This window comes from Heloderma suspectum, chromosome 2 (assembly GCF_057233095.1).
Source record: "Heloderma suspectum isolate Gila_16-S chromosome 2, 16-S_ref, whole genome shotgun sequence".
Taxonomy (NCBI): domain Eukaryota; kingdom Metazoa; phylum Chordata; class Lepidosauria; order Squamata; family Helodermatidae; genus Heloderma; species Heloderma suspectum.
In genome coordinates this window covers 392,196,659-392,216,430 of record NC_139459.1, presented here as the reverse complement: position 1 = coordinate 392,216,430, position 19,772 = coordinate 392,196,659, and positions in this window count along the sequence as shown.

The window sequence follows — 19,772 nt, the reverse complement described above, 5'->3', positions numbered from 1 at the left end:
GGAATCCAATGTGCTGAACCAGCATGGATTCACAGAGTCACCAAAACTGGAGCCACCAGCCTATACTCAAAGCTCTCGGACTGTGTCGACACACATTTTTGGTACAAGTTGTCTTGGCATTATGATTCAGTAGAAGAAAGATTCATAATGCACATTACTCATCCAGTCTGTTTTGTGTAGACATTCATCCTAAAGGAGTATCTTGGCCTTGTCTCTTATGATATTGCTTGTATATTAGTAAATAACTGGCCAAGGTCAATTGTCCATTTGTTGACTCCCAACCAGCATATGGAGTGGCATCAGTGAATTTGCACAAATGGGTTTTCCTCCATCCATGCACCTGCCCTTGGAGCAACACAGAGTTAACTGACACCTGTTGCACTGAGATCCTGGGCTGAAAGATTGGTGGGAAGGCTGGACGTGGAGAGAACTCTGCCCAAGTGAGATTTTCTATCATCCCCTTTGGATCTGAAGCAATGGCTGGACTCCATCTGTGTCAGAAAAGGGAATGCAGTGGAGGGCTGTGTCAAGGACAAGGCTGAAGTTGGGGACTAGCTTCCCAGTTCCTCATTCCCAGAAAGTTTGAAATGTAGCTGAATGCTCAGCCCCAAGAACCCCTGTGCCCTAATAAAGCTTAGGCTATTCTATGTGTTATATCTCCATGACCGGGCGAATACCCCCTTTGAGAGCCAGAACAATTCTCTCCAGTCCAAACCATTGGCTTTGTGTAACACTCTGTGACATATTAATTCTTATACCCTCTGAACACACACACTGAAAGATCCAGAAAGAGGAGTATACACACCATCCTAAGGTTTGGGCCACATGAAATCAACCACATGTCATCCACTGATACAACCAGACAGTGTCCTCAATGACAGACCCAATCTTTGTGTCTGGCCCAACATTTCTTTTGGCCTCAAAACACTGTCTTGGCCCCAATTAATAATTGCCAATGAGTGTCTTGTCCAATGGTTCCCTTTGGTACCAGATGTTGTGAAGCGTATGCCTCCCTGCCAATCATTGCTGAGAGAGAGAGAGAGAGAGAGGAATAAGGAACTGTAGTGTGCAGCCCAAAACGAAGTTTTGGGGACCTCTAATTACACACCACAGCTCTAGGAGTGTTTCATTCATGTGCCTACTTGTCATCAGGAGGAAGGACTTCCTAATGGTTAAGAGTTGTTCGAAAGCGGAAAAGATGGTCTTGAGACATGGTGGGCTTTCATTCACTTTAAGTGAATGTAAGCAAAGGCAGCCCTAGAATCTCCCCTCCCCCATGCCAGACCACACTTCCATACCACATGCTTTGTGTTGGATAGTAGCAACAACTCCACATGCTTCCAGTCACTGGGGGGTGATAGAGCATGTGTCGAATCAACAGCCACTTGTCTTGTTCACCCCCTTGCTGTCCTGCAGCTTGAGCAGTTCCTTTTCCTTTTCCTGCCCCTCCCCTTCCTCTTCCTTCTTCCTCTTCTGCCTCTGCAACAAGGAAGCAAGGAACCATATCCTAGGCCTTCACATCCTTCCACTCACCCCCGGCTTTAGAGGGTGCTTGCAGGTAAACAATGTGAGATAGCCTTCTCTGATGATGTGTATAAAAGCAGGGCTGTGCAGGGACCCCCCGATCCTACTCGGAAGCAGCTTCGTGGCTTCAGAGGTGGGCCCGATTCGACTCAGGCTGACTCGGGGAGGCCTTGACCTGACTTGGCCCTGAATCTGAAGGGGGATTCGGATGGCCAAATCCCGGTCCCCCCCCCCGAGGCCCCCACAAAATCCCCCAGCTTGTTACCAAGGCCACTGCCGCTGTAGCCTCCCCCACTTCCGCCACCACCATTCCCTCCTCCATCCCCGCCACCAGATCGTGAGGTCCAAGCACTCTCGAATATCACTCATTTGCCCATCCATACAAGAGCTACAACCACTTGGAGATTGGTTCTGTAGCCCAAACATGTGTCACCCTTGTCAGATCTGAAATCTGAGAACTTTATTGTATGGTCATGTTCTCCCATCCCTGCCCCTTCCCAGCTGTTCTTTTAAAAACTTTTGTTTAATAGGCCGCCAGAGAGAGACCTGTAGTTAGGGATGTTGGAGACATCTGCAATAGGACCAAATGAGTTCAGGTTTGTATGAATCCCACCAGTGGATTGTCTTTCCCCCTCTTGGGTGGATTCCACAGAATTCCTGAACCGTTTTTCTAACCTTAGACTGTTTTGTGGACATTTTGTTGCAGTAAAATAAGCTACAATTAAAACACTGGCTGAAAATGCACATTTCCCACAAAGGCTGGGGCATCAAAATGTGCACTTGGGGGGGGTGCATTTTGGGGGAATTCTCCCATTTTGCCCATGCAAATTTGCACAGATTTGGAAACTTTGTTGATGGGAGGACGATGGAATAAAAGGTGCCTGACAATCCTCGAAATGAACAGGTTTTTCACAATCCCTAATTCCCTACCGGGGAGCGGGAGTTGTGGTGGTCAGGCAGCAGCAGGCAGAAGAGTTCAGAATGCAGAACAACCAGCAACGGAGGCTGATGAGCGAGAGAGAAGGGTGGTGCAGGGGTCAAGAGAGAGAAAGGGCACAATAGGAGAGAAAGGGGGCACAAAGATAGAGAATGGAATGAGGAGAGAGAGAGAAACCAGAGAGGCAAGGGGGCGGGGGAGGCACAAATACAGAAAAAAAATGTTCTTGAGAGAGCACAGGGTGCCAGAGTGAAAACGTGTGTGTCGGAAGTGAAGGAAAGAATCACACACACACACACACACATTAGGCCAAATGCACACAGAGGTGATAAATGGATTGAGTAGAATGGATCCTCTTGATTTTGCATGATTGTAACATGAGATGCCTCCCCCTTGAACAATCATCAACTCCTTCACAGATCACACATGACTCCATGGACTGAGCCTAAACATCATGGAGTCAACATTTCCAGCACTGCCATGGCACAAAACCATGGATCCATGGCTTTAACATGGGAACTCCCTCCAAAACCACCATATCACCTCCCTGTGTCCACAGATGTGTTCTGTGATTACTGGAAATTCAAAGGTGGCTAGATCAGAGGTGGCCAAGTCAGGGGATGTCCTGCCCCTGCTGGACCCCTCCTCCTTCTCCAAGGACCTAGAACTCCCAGAGGTGGAGTGATGCCTTTGAACCATCTATATCAGGGGACTTGAGGGAGCCAGCGCCCTCGGGAGAGAGGACCATGGTTCCATCCCCACAGATTTCTGTCTCCTATCTTGCCTCCTGGACCTTGCCCTGGGATTATGGTTTGGTGTTATTGGCCCTTGGATTTCTTCTTGACTTTGCTTCTGTACTGTGTAAAGTGTCTGACTGCCCAACTGTGTTTTGACCTCTGTCTGTTATCTCAACCACTCCAGCATTAGCCTGGCCCCATGTTTCTCACTGTTTATCAGTGGTTTCATCCTTGCCAGTTTTGTTACCTTTCTTCTTGGTTACTCCCTTCACTCAGAGGCTGTTGGGGCCAATGCAGCATGGGGGGGGGGCTTTGGTCTTTGGCCAAGTTAATCCATCACAGAGGACCAAGCTTTTACTGTACTTCCATCCCAGCTCAATGCATTTATAACCCAGGACTGTCACCTCCACCAGTCATCAGGAAGCAGCTTGCCTTGGTCCTCATCTGTCTCTACCCTTTGGACTTCCTGCTCTTGCTCTTCCCTGCCTCTCTCATGCTTAACTCTCCTTTCCCATTTATATAGCAGATAATCTAGCTTGACAGACAATGCCTCACCTGTTCTAAAAGATTCACGTAGCCTATCACGGCTAGATTTGCAAAGTCAGCTGTGATAGGCTACGTCAATCGTCACGTAGCCTATCACGGGTGACTTTAAAAAAAAAAAAAAGTGTGTACGGATAATGGCGGCCCCCATAGGGAGCCGCCATTCGCGTTCCTTATTTAGTCGCTGTAGTCTACGTAAATGTTTACGTAGACTACGGCGAAAATAAGGGCAACGCTATTTGCGTTGCCCTTATTTTCGCCGTAGTCTACGTAAACATTTACGTAGACTACAGCGACTAAATAAGGAACGCGAATGGCGGCTCCCTATGTGGGCCGCCATTAGCGTACGTGCTTTTTTTTTTCTTTTCAAAGTCACCCGTGATAGGCTACGTGACGATTGACATAGCCTATCACGGCTGACTTTGCAGATCTAGCCGTGATAGGCTACGTGAATCGTCACGTAGCCTATCAGGGGGCGTTTTTTTTTTTTTTTTAACTTTTGCGTTCGCGGCCGGGCGAGGCGGGAAGCCTCCCCCCCGGCCTGAATTTCGGCCGGGGCGAGGCAGGAAGCCTCCCCCCCCGGCCTGAACTTCGCGGGGGGAGCAGCGAAGCGCCTCCCCCCCACCGCGAACGTCCTTCGAGGACAGGTAAGTGACTTTCATACATCCCTACTGTAGTCTTATGTCACTTTCTGTATGTTCTGTGACTTGGTTTTGTGCTGCTGTGGTCTAGGGATGTACGAATTGCGTACCTTCCGTGCCTCTTGACTTCTGCAGTTAGCGGCCAGTGCTCCGTACCATCATTTGCAAGCCCTCGGAATTCTCCTCTTTTTTTTCCACTCTGAAAATTACGAAGATAAATCCATACTGACAGCCGTAATTCTGCATAACTTCCATAAGAAAGGCTATTTTCGTAGATATTTATGTATTTTTTCCCCTGCCCTGAGACATGCAGTATTTACTTTCAGCCAAAACACTTCCTCCTCCTTGGGGCTTCCCAAAACAAGGCTGCCCTAGGTGTGCCTGAGCGATGCACTCTTTGTTGAAAGCAATGCTATTTGAAAGGAAGAAAAAACCTTTTAAAATGACCATGCTGGTCTGGAGCCCTGCACGAGGTATTATTCCCCCTGCCCGGTTTTCTATTTCCACATCCAGCCTTGTTCGTGACGTTGTGAGGCTAAAATGGAGAGGAGAACCAACTCTGTGCACGTCTACTCAGAAGTAAGTCTTACTCCTACACATGTCAGCACTCCACTTCCCCCCAGCTCAGGTTTGTATTTCCACATCCAGCTCATTAGCAAACCTGTTAGTTATCTCACTGGGTGACTTTGGGCTGGACTCTAACCACTGCACCATATTTCTGTTATGAAACTCATGAAGAAAAAGAGACAGTATAATGGAAAGTTCTTTCTGATGCAGTCACACTTGTACAAATGCAGCATGAAGGGAAAGATCAGCAACCTTCTCTTTGTTTGAATAAAAAGCACACTCTGCACATGCTCAGAGAATGGACAAAATGGAGAATAAACATACCAGGGAATATGAAGAACTATATTCTTCTAGTGTGTGTGTGTGTGTGTGTGTGTGAATCTCCCTCAATCCAGCTGTTCCCTGGAAACCCCTCCCCCATTCACCCAAGGGTCTTCTGAGATAACTAACAGGAGGTTTGATAATGAACTAGAAGTGGAAATACAAAGCTGAGCAGAGAGGAGAACCAACTCTGTGCATATCTACTCAGAAGTAAGTCTTTGTTCAGTCGTTCAGTCGTGTCCAACTCTTTGTGACCCCATGGACCATAGCACGCCAGGCCTTCCTGTCCTGCGCTCCCTCCCGGACCGTGCTCAAGTTCATATTCATTGCATCGGTGATGCTATCTAGCCATCTCATCCTCTGCCATCCCCTTCTCCTTTGCCTTCAATCTTTCCCAGCATCAGGGTCTTTTCCAGAGAGTTTTCTCTTCGCATTAGGTGGCCAAAATATTTGAGTTTCAGCTTCAGTATCTGTCCTTCCTACTCCTACATATGTCAGCACCCCACTTGCCCCCAGCTCAGCTTTGTATTTTTTTACAAAGTAGTGCAGAGCGGAGCCAGCCAGGTAGGATTCCGGGGGGAGGGACGGAGCTCCTCCCCCCACACTGTGAATCACATCCACAAAAAGGTACTTGTGTATATCCCTACTCCCAACTTCTCGAAAAATTCCACTAATGCTGCGTCCAAAAAATTCTGCAAATTACTTGGGAGGACAGACGGACTAATGTGAGCATACTGGAAGAAGTAAACAATGATTCTCCAATATCAACTTTTCTGGAACAGCCATGTTGTTCGAATGCCTGATTATCGTCTTCCAAAGCAGTTACTCTATTCCCAGCTTACAATGGAAAACGGAATATTGGTGGACAGCAAAAGAGCTTTAAAGGTGTTCTTAAAGCTAATCTAGAAAAATGTAACGTAAGCATTGAAAACTGTGAAGCTCTAACTCATGAGCGTTCCAACTGGAGGTCAGCCTATATTAAAGGTGCTATAGACTTTGAAGAAGCACGAGTACAGAGCAAAAGGGAGAAACGAGCTCAGCAGAAGGCATGTCAAGCAAACCCTCACTGTGACCGCCTTCCAGCTGGAAACCTATGTCCTCGCTGTGGGAGGCTGTGTAGATCCAGAATCGGCCTTCATAGCCACCTGCAGACCCACTGCTAGAGATTAATGTGTTGATTGACCTATCTTCTATTAATGTCTAATCCTTTTAAAGAGTTATCCACATGGACTCTATCTTCGGAAGACAACCTTACGCGGTCACGAGTGATCGCCATGATGATGATGAGTAACCTATGGCTGCGAGAGCTGGACCTTAAGGAAGGCTGAGCGAAGGAAGATAGACGCTTTTGAACTGTGGTGCTGGAGGAAAATCCTGAGAGTGCCTTGGACTGCAAGAAGATCCAACCAGTCCATACCGCAGGAAATAAAGCCAGACTGCTCACTTGAGGGAATGATATTAAATGCGAAACTGAAGTGCTTTGGCCACATCATGAGAAGACAGAATGCCCTGGAGAAGATGCTGATGCTAGGGAAAGTGGAAGGCAAAAGGAAGAGGGGCCGACCAAGGGCAAGATGGATGGATGCTATTCTGGAGGTGATGGACTCGACCTTGGGGGAGCTGGGGGTGGCGAGGGCTGACAGGAAACTCTGGCATGGGCTGGTCCATGAAGTCACGAAGAGTCGGAAGCGACTGAACGAATAAACAACAAACAGTTAAAAGTAACCCAGTCAAAGTTTATTCATTGCTGAGAAAGGAAGTCTCAAGCTGTTACATTTAACAAAATGACCTTTATATACAGTAATCCACACATTACCAACATGCCTAGACATCAAATGCTTACTGGTAACAGAAAGTTTCCTGCCAACCTAGCAGTTCGAAAGCAAGAAATTGCAAGTAGATAAATAGGTACCACCTCGGCGGGAAAGGTAACAGCGTTCTGTGCACCTCGGTGTTCAGTCATGCCGGCCACATGACCACGGAAGCGTCTTTGGACAGCGCTGGCTCTTTGGCTTAGAAACGGGGATGAGCACCGCACCCTAGAGTCAGACACGACTGGTTGGGGACACCTTTACCTTTACCTTTTTAACAGAAAGTAGGTGAACCATGAGTCCCAGCATACCTTGTGCCACTGCACCAATTCCACCCCTCCAGCCCCCAGAGAAGAAGCTTTGTGGCCCAGCCAGAATGATTCCACCCCCGCCTCAAGAAGCTTGCATATGCAGGCAATCCCTCAGCTTTGGGAGTCAACAAAGCTCTGGCCAGCCTTGAATCCCTCAACATCTGAACCCAGCCCAGACACAGGAGGCAGACTGCGCCTTTCGTCCTGCGTCCTGCAACCAACCTCGACAGGTTTGATATCGGCAACTGTGTTAAGGGTTGTGAGTGATGTGACACCTTCCTTTTCGAGTGTGAATTGTCAACTCTTTGCTGCCATGGCAGAAAGTTTTCACTACCACCACCCTTGGTTCCCATTTTCATCTGCAACATTGTCACCGATGGCTCCATTCTGGGCAAAAAATTCCTGAAGGACTTTCGCAAGGACAGCAGTACTCTAGGTTTTGCTTCCTGGTATGCACCCCTCAAGAATGCACAGCCACAAGCTCCCAGTCTGTTTGTGTTGAGAGTGCAAGGCTGACTTTACCATCCAATGAGCACTGTGCAGTCAGATGCACCTCCAAGCTATGGCCAGCTGTACATCCTTGACACCGATGAGGCCACTATGGCTCACCTCGAGTGAGCAGAGAACAGCACACTGGGCTGCACCTTGCTGGAGTCACTCACTAACGTGCTACTCAGTGTTTACCCATGCACTACTGAGAACTGGCATGTCAATGAAGTCCTTGAGCACGAGAACTCTGCTGCATTTGCTATACCTATGGACGTATCATTGTGCCTCCATCACGATGGCAGAATGATGAAGTTTCTGGCTCAGTCTGTAAGATCTAATGTTCCCCATGTCTCTGAAATTGCTTCTGTGTTGTTAGCTTGGATGGCTTTCCTTTGGCCGATGGTTGTCTGCCTACACCTCTCTTCTGCCATGGACAATGCTATGTTGTCATGAGTTGCGTGCCCTCATTGGTAAACCTTAAGAATCAAATGACTGATGGACCAGAACAAGGACGTTACAGGGGCATCCCAGGAGTCGACACCAAGAAGACTGTGTTTAAGGAAGTTTTGAAAAGTTCAAAGATGTAACACTTGGAATGTTTCAAATAATAAAGTTAGTTACCTTAAACCTATCTTGACATTTCATTTTTCTCTGCAAACTGGGTTCATAACTAACCAGTTTGTTGAACATAATTTACTTCTTCCCAACCCAGATGATGCACAGTTCTGATGAGCTCACTGGAAGTACTAGTAGGGGGAGATCCTTCCACTGTGTGGTGACCACGATTTGTTCTTGGATCACAGGTCATGCTGGCCTATCCAGCACACGAAGTGCAATTGGGAGGGTTGGCAAAGGGGGCAGGGCTGGGAAACGCCCCCAGGTAGTGTGCGCCTTCATGCGCATAAGGAATGGGGAAGATGTGGCCCTCCTGATGTTCTCGGACTGCAACTCCCATCATTTTCCCCCATGGGCTAGGCCAGTTCAGGCTACTGAATGTGCAGTCCAGTGCTATGTGGAGGGCCGCACATTCCCAAACACTTGTATGCATCCGAAGAGATTTTCTTGCTCTTCGCTCTTTTCTGTGAGTTTTTCGCATACAGGCCAGGCCAGGCTCACCTTTCCCCCTGGACAACCAGAAGATGGAGCTGCCTGTGTGACTTCTCACAAACATATTTTTCCCCAGTTCAGCAGCTCACCTCGAGGCACTCAGAGAATCCATGAAGTTGCAGCTGTGAAGCTTCCCCCTGATCATTATCATAAACATAGTGATCTATTCTGAGTCTTGCCAAAGCTCAAGAGATGTTTGCTTTCTGTTTTCCTTGGCGACCAACGATGTCAACATCAGAATGAAAGGCAGTTCCAGGAACCCTCTTGCACCATGCCTGTAAAGCTTGGTGCATAAAACATCTCCTGTGCTCCCGAGAGCCTGGGCTCAGATTTCGGACAGGCCGAGATGACCATGCCTGTGGTGTAGTTTAGTACACCACCTCCCACCGCTGCCTATGGCTCAGAATTGGATGTTGTTGTAAAGACACTGCAGCCTCTATCTTGCAAGACTTTTCTCATGTCTCCTGATTAGCTGGCTGTGGAGGTGAAAGGACACTCAGAAAACAGGAACAGCAGGAGGGAGGCAGACCCAGAATGATATCATTGCTGCTGCTGCTGTTGCTCCTGCTTCCTTATGCGGCCGGTCAACTGCAGAAGACAGACTGCTTGACCACTCTGAACAAAGAGCAAGAGTTAGGGTCCTATTATTACCAGCCAGGAGACTACCTCATCAGTGGAGTCCTGTCTTCACAGTATTTCATGTGCAACGAACCATACGTTTTCTCTGAGTCCCCTTTAACCAGGGTTGTCACGTAAGTGATGCTGATGATGTAATGCTTCCAAACAGGCACTCCGGTTGTCCCCATTTACGGGAGACTGTCCATCTTTTCTGGTATCTCTGGTCATCCCTGATAAATCGCTCTCCTGACTTTTGCCACTCTGTCCTTTTTGAAGAAGAATTCAGAGGTTCATTAAAGAGAAGGCACCATTTAGTTCAGTATGCTCACATATGACTGGATCCATGGGGTTCCCTTGCATTGTTTCAGCCAAAAGAACCAGCAGCCTCTTTGATAGTAGATGTTATGATAAGACACAGGCTGGAGCTGGGGTGGTTCTTTCTTGGGTGTGGTCCAAATGCAAATGTCCGCACAGCGGTTCCCTGTCCAGAATAATTACAGGGCCATAGTTGTGGCCCTTTCTTAAGGGTGAGCACCTTTCTTCCTCCTCCACTACAGTACTTCAATCTGTGGGATTTACTTCTGAAGAAGCCAGGGGTGTGTGTGTGTCTGTGTGTGTAACGGGTGTTAGATTCATTCAAGATAAAATACAAAACATAATATCAGGATACAAGGATACAGTTTCTTCAGTTTAGCTCATACAATCAGCTGAGTGCTCATACGCATGATGATTAGAAAATAATTAGCCACCTCTTTGTTGAGATAGCTGACTTTTCCCAGGACAGTGAATGACCAATCTTTCCTCAGAATGCCCTGGGAAGTTAGTCAGCAGAGCATACAGCATACGGCCTCTCAAATCAGAATAAAATTACAATAAAAGAGTCCTTGGGTCAGAGTTGCAGGGACTCCTGCCTTACACAGACACAATCTGCTTTGGAATGGAGTTTCCCAAAACCTCCCCTGAAGTGCTGCTGCTGGTCAAAGATTAAGTCTTGCATGAATGGATGTTTGATGGCCCTGTTTATTCTGAAGAGACATCAAAGAAGAGGGTGAAGTACCAGAACTAGGCAGCATCACATGGGGTCACTGGGAAACAGGTTCTGCTGGGCAGGAGTGTAGTTCCTGTCACTCATTATCATCAAGTCTCTGAATCAAGACTTCAGAAGGCTGTGGTTGCTTCTGCGTTAGAAGAGACTCAAGCAAAACACCAGTTGAGTTCGTTTTGTGTTTTGTGCATAGATTCCCTATAATGGAGAAAAGGCTTCTGGGATGGCAATGAACCAAAGCCCTTGGTTATCTTTTTGATGATCTGTTCATTTAGGTTATTAGAAATAGGAGAATTAAGAATCTGTATAATGTGTCTCCAAATCTTTATCCGTGTATATCAAATATACGGTGGCAGATCATCGGCACCGAGCTACACCTCTTGGCTTATTAATAGGTAGATCTCTTTTTCTCTCCCCCTTCTCACCCCAAATATAACATGTCTTAAGACTATTAACATCCTTCATGCTAAGGACTACTTAATATTCCAGAATGGCTGAATGGCTGGTGTGGAAAGTCCTTTCTATTTGAATTTCGGCTTAAAATGGGGTTAAAACCTAGAAATGCCTTATAGTTTTCTGAGGCACAGTATATTTTACACCTTCTTCCTTCCTAAGAGGACAAACTGATTTCCAAGAGATGCTGTACAAACAGGAGAACTGATCTTCCAAAGTAGCCCATGTAACTCAAGTGGGAAAAAAATCCAGACAAAATCTGTCAAACTGCAGGAGCCATTTCTGACCAGTTCTACTTCAAAATTGCCACAGGCCATCCTCAAATACACTTCTCCTCCACTATGAAGATTCAGACTGGTCCACTGAGGCAATTACTTAATATAAGAAATAGAATCTACTCCCCCCCAAACTCTGGTTATAAGAGAATACGATCCCCCAATTTTCTCCTCCACAACTGGAAAGCCACAGGAGAAAAGGCACTTATCTTTCTAGCCACCCACCTTGCTTCCTTTGGTGGGGGCTTCAGCAGTCAGACTGCTAAAGCTGATCTCAAGTTCTGGGCAAGTGTATATGGGAGGAGATGATCCTTCAGGTAGTAAGGGGGATGCTGGGGGGGCAGATTGAGCATTTGGGGTCACCAAGCTGGGCTGAGGGGCTGTGTTTTTTGGATATCCTGTCTGCGGTGAGCTAAGATGGCAAAAGCAAGTGTCCGTAACCCTCCTTTCAGGGTTCTACAGGTTGAGTGAGTACCAACTGGAAAAATGGTCTCCGTTCTAGAAGAGTTGAAGAGTGCTTCGTTTTCAGTTTCCACTTTGTTGTGAGTAAAAGTGAGTGGGACACAGCTTTTCTTTGAAGCAACGTTCCCAAGCACTTAACACTTCACATACTGTATACATTATAAGGACTATGTCGGTAATAATAAAATAATTGCTATTTTTATTTCCGCATACTGAAACAGCATGGATAAGAGGGCACAGTTAATCTGACTCCCCCTCCCCATATTACTCACTTTTAAGTCTCTGTGGGTGATATTCAGTAACAAAAGCTGCAAAGCTAAAAGAGAAGTGATTTAAAGAGAATTTTGGGGAAAGGAGAGAGTGAAGCTGAACTCAAACCAGAAGTGAAATCCCTTGAAACACATAGAACGATAAAGGCAGGAAGGCGGAGACCCGTAGACCCGTGAACGCCCATGCCCACACACACGGGCGCACAGAGAAGACCTGAAATTATCATTTCTTCAAAGCATTTACTTACTTTTAAATACATCAGCCTACTTTACTATCATTTCATTGGCCAGTACATACCCACGACATGTCCCTCCAGACATTTTTTTCCAGTCGATATCCCTGGCAAATTGTGGAACTTTTTTTTTTCCTTTAATGGCTGTGGCCGTTTTCATTTCCCTCTCAAACACCAGAAAACATGACATGATGCAGAAAACAAAATGAAAACAAGGGCTACAATGGCAGCTGATGACTTGAATACACGTTATTTTTTTAAAAAAAATATTCCAACATCCCCCACACAGGAGGAATATTTAGGAGATCATCAATGTTTTAGACTTTTAAAAAATTCGTTTTTCTTCTTCAGAAACTCTGATCCAAACACAGTTGCTGAAACATACTCCCCAAGTCACTTTGGACAGAAAAAGGGGTTTGTTTGCTTGCTTGCTTTTTCTCTTCTAGCGCTGTTTCTCTCCCCATAGTTCACCAGTAGACCTGGAAACTTCATGGCATGTAAACGTAACACTTCTTCCGGCACCTGTAATTTTCAATAACATTGGTGAAACCATTCTGAATGATACCCCACCCCTATTATGATTTTACATGACAGAATGATAGTTTTTACTGATAAGCCTTAACAAAAGGCACGTGTGTGTGTGTTTGTGTGTGTGTGTGTGTGTGTGTGTGAGAGAGAGAGAGAGATTACCTATCTAAATATAGACAGACAGACAGACAGACAGACACATATATCCTTGATCCTTGCAATCTGGCAACATCCCCTCTCAAGGAATGTGGTACAAATATCTCCATCTTTCCTTTCATCAGGTAGATGGATACCCAATTGCTTTGCAACACAGGTATGCTTGCTGCCCCCCATGAATGTCCAAAGCATTATGTGATGATCGGCTCTTCTGGGATTGAAAACACATGAAAAAGAATTTGGGGGTATAAAAGAAAGAACCTGAGATATGTTTTCAGTGGAGAACGACAGCATGAGGCATTGCATTTAATTTTTGTTTATTTTTTGCAGTTTCCACACTACAAAGCACTGGCACATCCTGTCCTTCATGTTTGCTGTTCAGGAGATCAGCCGGAACCCCAGGCTCTTGCCCAATGTCACCCTGGGCTACAACATCTACAAGTCCTTCTTCGATGGAAGATCCACCTCCTACGCCATCCTGCAGCTCCTTGCTGGGGGCGAAAGCAACATTCCACATTACAGCTGCGGGAGGAAGTATCACCTGCTGGCCGTTCTTGAAGGGGCTGAATCAGACCTCTCCCTCCACATTTCCTCCATGTCAAGCAACTACAGAATCCCACAGGTGTGAATGGGGAGCGGAAAGGAGGCCAGGTGCATAGATAGGGGAGCTGAGCACTGCTTGGGCTCAGCTCTCGCTCTTCAGTCTCTGTGCCTCCTGGGCATCATGGTTGTCTGGAGTGTGTGGAGGTGAGTCATGGCAGTGGTGGAGCTCTGGGATGGGAGGCTGGGCATCCCTGGGGGCACGGATGGCAGGAGACCACAGAAGCTGTACTAGACAGCTTTCCATATGATCCCCAGCCCAGTTCCTGCCCCTTCCCGAAGCCACACATAGAGACGTGAAAACATCCATCTAAGGCAAAGTGGAACACAGAGGGAATCCCCTTCTTTGCGCTGGTTCTGCCCTGCATTGGATTGGAGGTTGCCTCTGACTTCAGTGGAGGTCTGAGTGCCCATCTATCTGTATAGGATTGCACCTTTAATCATGTCTTGAAAGGCTCTCGGATGCAGATGTTGCAGAAAACAGTCGTGGCTGACAGGAACGAGAACCCTCCCCAGCAGTTCTTGCAGCCCCCACATGACCACTGCCATGATTCTGACCCAGAAGTTATGATGTCACCCATCTCTCTGTTGAAGGCATGGCCCTGTAGGGCATTTATTATTCCTTTATTTATTTCTGAATTCTGTTCTGTATTTATTCATTTACATTTATATTTGACTCCACGTCTACACAGATTCCGGAGTGGTGAACAATATTTATTTATTTATTTGTTTGTTTGTTTCATTTCATTTCTATACCACTCAATAGCCGAAGCTCTCTGGGCAGTTCACAAAAATTAAAACCAAACAGCACACAATAAAACAATTTAAAATATATAGAACATTAAAACCACAATATAACAATACAACCACAATAAAACCTAGCAGCAGTGCAGGAGTATAAAATACAGATTTAAAACAGCAAAGCTAAAAGTTTAGAAAGCTAAAATGCTAAATTGCCTGGGAAAATAAAAAGGTCTTCACCTGGCGCCGAAAGGAATACAATGTAGGTGCCAGGCGAACCTCACCAGGGAGCTCATTCCAGAGCCAGGGTGCCACAGCAGAAAAAGCCCTCCTCCTAGTAGCCACCCGCCTCACTTCCTTTGGCAGGGGCTTACAGAGGAGGGCCGCTGAGGATGATCTTAAGGTCATATGGGAGGAGGCAATAAAAGATACAAGATAAGGTAAAAGAATAAAACTCCATGTTAAAAATTATTTTTTAAAGAAGATAGAGAGGGAGAAAGAAAAATATTTTCAATAGAACTGGATTGTATTGGTGCTCTGGCAGGTATCCTGTTCCAAAGTTGTTCAGCTCTTTGTACACTAGTAAAAAATGTATGTATGTATGTATTTTATATCCTACCCTTTTTCCTCTTTATGGAACCCAACACAGGGTACATAATCGTCCTTCCATTGTAGCCAAAAATATTTGACCTTCATCCAGAAAACAAACTGATACTAAAGTACCGTCTCTGACTTTACTTTGCTCCCTAGATCAGTTATGGCATTGCTACTCCTGTTTCTAATGACAAAAGTCAGTTCCCTTTTGTCTACCACATGGCCCCGAAGGAGGACGCCCAGTACTTGGGGATCGTCCAGCTGCTCCTATTTTTCCGATGGACGTGGGTCGGTCTCTTTGCTCCAGACACTGAGAATGGGGAGAGGTTCCTGGGTGCCTTGACACCCCTGATGATCAGCAGTGGAATTTGTGTCGCTTTCTCCAAAAGGCTACCACGAAATATCATACATCAAATATTCCAGATCGACCTTTCTTTCTTGGGGAAAGAAGTGAAGGTAATTGTTTACTATGCAGACTCCCACTATGGCTGTTTTCCATTGATTTTTATTCAAAAAACACTTGAAAAGACCCCAACTGGGGCAAAACTCTGGATCACACCAGCTTTTCCGAACATTGACATCAACTTGTCTTTTGCACCTTCTTTCTTCCATTTCCTCCACGGTTCTTTGTCCTTCAGAATGAAGACTAAATTAATGACAAAATATGACTACTATGAGCCATACTCCTCTTCTCTGGAACAGTTTTGGGATGAAACTTTTAAGTGTTCAAGTTCAATGCATGTTTTGTCCATGAAAATTTGGACAGGTTGCAGAGAAAAAGAGAAACAGGCGACGCTGCCCCAGGAGGAGATTGAGAGAGCCCTGTCTCAGGACAGCTATGTTACTTATAGCAGCATCCAAGCTGTGGCCCATGCCTTACATGCTGCGTATTCATCCCGACCCAAGCGGACATTGAGGCTGGTTGAAGGAGAAAGGCGGGACTGTCAAATGCTGCAGCCCTGGCAGGTATTCCCTTTTCCTTGGGCAACACCTCCATAAAGACTCATGATGAAGATAACCAAACATATGTTAGAGCAGATAATTGTTCGTCCTGCATGGCAGTGCAGGCAGCCAGTAGACCCTGTTTCCTGCCACCGTTACATGCTCAAGTAGCTTCCCTCCTCCAAAAATCCCTTACAAATGAAGCCCCAGGCCCATTGAGAACCAGTTGTTGTTTTTTTGTGAAGCACCATCACGATACCCTGCAGTCAACCTAATGTTTTTGTTTTAGAAGATCCAGTGGGATCCATTTCTTTGATTGTGGTCTCATGAACTGCACAGGGAGTTTGCAGCAATGTGCCCGATTAGATGCCCTCCGAATAAAAGCTAGCTGTGGAGGATGGGGTATGACCAGGTGGGTGCAGCCTGTGGTCAACAGGGATGTCACAAGCACCCACCTTCATCTGGGAGGCCAGCAGACTCCCCCCACCCAGCCCCTTTGACCCCGCTCACTGAGCCATGTGGCGCTGACAGGAGGGGTGTACGTAACCCCGCTTACCTGGCACCGCCGGGTTCCACAGGTGGGGGGAGGTGATCCGTTCCTCCCCCTGGAATCCTCGATGAGGGGGAGGTGATCCATTCTTCCTCCCAGAGTCCTGCCGGGTTGGCTCCTCTCCGCGGCCAGCCAGGACAACCCACAGCGGGGCCTCCAACCGCTGCTGGGCTGGTGCGGATGCAAATGGCGTCCTGCGTAGGGGATGCCATTTGCGTCCGTACGCAAGGCCGTGATAGGCTACGTAAATATTTACATAGCCTATCACAGCTAAAGCAGGGACACAAATGGAGTAGGGGATGTCATTAGCGTCCCTGCTTTAGCCATGATAGGCTACATCAATATTTACGTATCCTATCATGGCTAAAGCGGGTACGCAAATGGTGTAGGGGACAACATTCGCGTCCCTGCTTTAGCCGTGATAGGCTACGTAAATATATACATTCCCTTTCACGGCCTGGCGTAGGGACACAAATGTCGGCCGCTATGATGGCCGCCATTTGTGTCCACAGCAGCCCGCCAGTGGCTGGAGGCGCTGGAGCTGCGGCCAGGTCGCCTCTGTTTCGTGGGGCTTTTGCGAGGCAGAGGGGCAGGGGGCTCCGTTCCACTATGGATTCCAGGGGGCCAAATTTACTGGGATTCGGCCCCCCTGGGATCCGTGGCAGAATTCTCTAACATCCCTAGCCAACAGTGCTGGCCGCTGAGCAGCTGGGAACAGCACCGAGTTCTCACCCTCCCAACCACTCTCACTCTCTCCTCCTTGCAAGGAGGAGATGGCATGTGTGGCTGGGCTATATACAGCACTGAGGCCTCATCTTGCCCTGTCAGCTGTCAAGGAAGCCCTTACCAGCTGGCATTGTCTGGATGAGGCCTCAGCACACCACCCTCTCTAGCCATCTTCTCCTTGCAGAGAGACGAAGGCTTGCTTGCTGGGCCCATGTGTGCTGAGGACTCCAGCAGTTAACCCCTGTGGAGGCGGGTGGGGCAGCTGTCTTGGATGACCTTGCGAGGCAAGCTGGGAGGCTGGGCAGGGGGCTCTTGGACCTCTCCCATGCCTTGGACAGAGGTGAGTCCATCCATCCATTCTGATGCCTTCTGAAGCACAGACAACCCATCTCCACAATGTAGCAACTTGCAAAAGATATGGGAGGGGGAGAGGAGGGGGAGGCGGGAGGAGGAAATGGTGAGCCTTGGCGAATGGCATCTCCAATTGCCCAATTAGGGCAGAGTGTAACCCAGCAGTCTCCAATCAGTGACAGTGGTGGAGGAGGGGGGCAGTATTGGAGTGGATACATTGGAGAGATCAGTCTGATTTCATTTCAGTGTGTGTGCGTGTGTGTGTGTGCGTGTGTGTGTGTGTGAGAGAGAGAGAGAGAGAGAGACGGAGAGGGAGAGGGAGAGAGCGAGCACTGATTAGGTAGTGGTTTTGGTTTACCGAGTGTTGTTAGGGAGATTTGACTAAATCTATATGGGGTGTGTGTGCTTGTGCTTTCTTCTTCCTTCCCAATCAAACTTTTCTTTTCTTTTCTTCTTTCTTTCTTTCTTTCTTTCTTTCTTTCTTTCTTTCTTTGATCTTTTATTTAAAAAACCTAACACTCGAAAAGTACGGAGGTTGAGTTTCCCTCTTTCTGTTTATTATCCCTCCTGAGTTTGGTCTGTAATTCTGAGAAAAGCACATTTTGGCAGTGCCTAGTGCAACAACTCCTTTGCCAGACTGTATGAAATTTGGCAGGTGGAATCCCCTCCATGGGGGATGCCAGGTCCCCAAATGTCATGTGTTTAGCACAAAAACTGTAAACCTGACAGCCATTTCTATTTTTCAATGCCAGTCAATGAGAACATGTCATATCAGAATGATTCAGATATCCATTCCAAATCTTGCTTTGGATTGGGGTCTGAAGAGAAGTGGATGGGGTCAGAATCAGCCTGAAGCAAAGCAGGGCTGCTTCAAAAGGCCCAAAGTTGCATCCAAACCATGATGGGGAGCCTGTTCACAGCCCTGGTTTTGGATAACTGCTGCCAGCCCTTATACCTCCCTTTGGGTAGTGGTCTCAAGAGGGAGCTAGAGAAGATTCTTATGAGTCCCCTGGACTGCAAGGAGGTCAAATCAGTCTATCCTAAAGGAAATCAACCCTGAGTGCTCATTGTTAGGACAGATACCGAAGCTGAAGCTCAAATATTTTGGCCACTTAATGCAAAGAGAAAACTCTCTGGAAAAGACCCTGATGCTGGGAAAGATTGAAGGCAAAAGGAGAAGGGGACAGCAGAGGATGAGATGCCTAGATAGCATCACCGATGCAATGAATATGAATTTGAGCACACTCTGGGAGAGAGCGGAGGACAGGAAGCCCTGGTGTGCTATGGTCCATGGGGTCATGAAGAGTCGGACATGACTGAACGACTGAACAACAACAACTCAAGAGGGAGGGCGTTGGTAGCCCAGCTGCAGTTCCTGATTGTCTAGCTCCTTTCCATTTGGATTACCTCTCTGGTTATGTGACTGAATCAGTCTTGGTCTCATGAAGGATGACCATTACAAGAAATAAGGGGAAATCCATGCTGTTGATTCTACTTGATCTCACATCTCCTTTGATATTTCTGTTTCCTGTTTCCTACCTGAGCAGTGCAGAGGAAGCTGCTCCAGCTGGTCTCGGGACTACAGAAGCAAGCAAGCTCCCAGAGTGGGCGCCATCACAGCAAGCGAACAGGGAGAGCACAGTTGGCCAGGGGAGTTGCAGGAGAAGAGGTGATGAAGGCAAAGCAGTGAGTGGGCTGGAGTAAGCCCAAGGGGCTGTCCTTTCCCTTCTGAATCTACGTGTGCTCACCATGTGCTCCTGAGAGCTCCAACTGAATTGAAGGGTTGTGGCCGGAGTGATCCCTGCAGCTGTGTGGGCAGAAAGTTTCAGTCTTTGTCCCACCTCCCAGGTGAGCAGAGCAGAGGAGGCTACTCCAGCTGGTCTAGGGACTATGCAAGGAAGCAAGCCCCCAAAGAGTGAGATATCAGAGGGAGTGAACAGGGAGAGAAAACAAGAGTTGGCCAGGGGAGTTCGGCAGGGGAGTTCAAGGGGGAGGCAGCTAATGATGGGTTTTTTGTTTTTTTTTTAAATCCTTTTCTTGTAACACACAATTCCATACCAGCGGGGCTGTGTTTTTAACTTCCAGTGAATAGAGGACAAAGCACAGGCAATTTCAGTACAATCAGAAAACGAGAAACATAAAGCTAAGGATGGCGGAGAATTCCACCACGGATTTCAGTGAGGCCGAATGCACTGTCATTCTGCCCCCCGAAATCCATGGCGGAATGGCCTGACCCCTGCC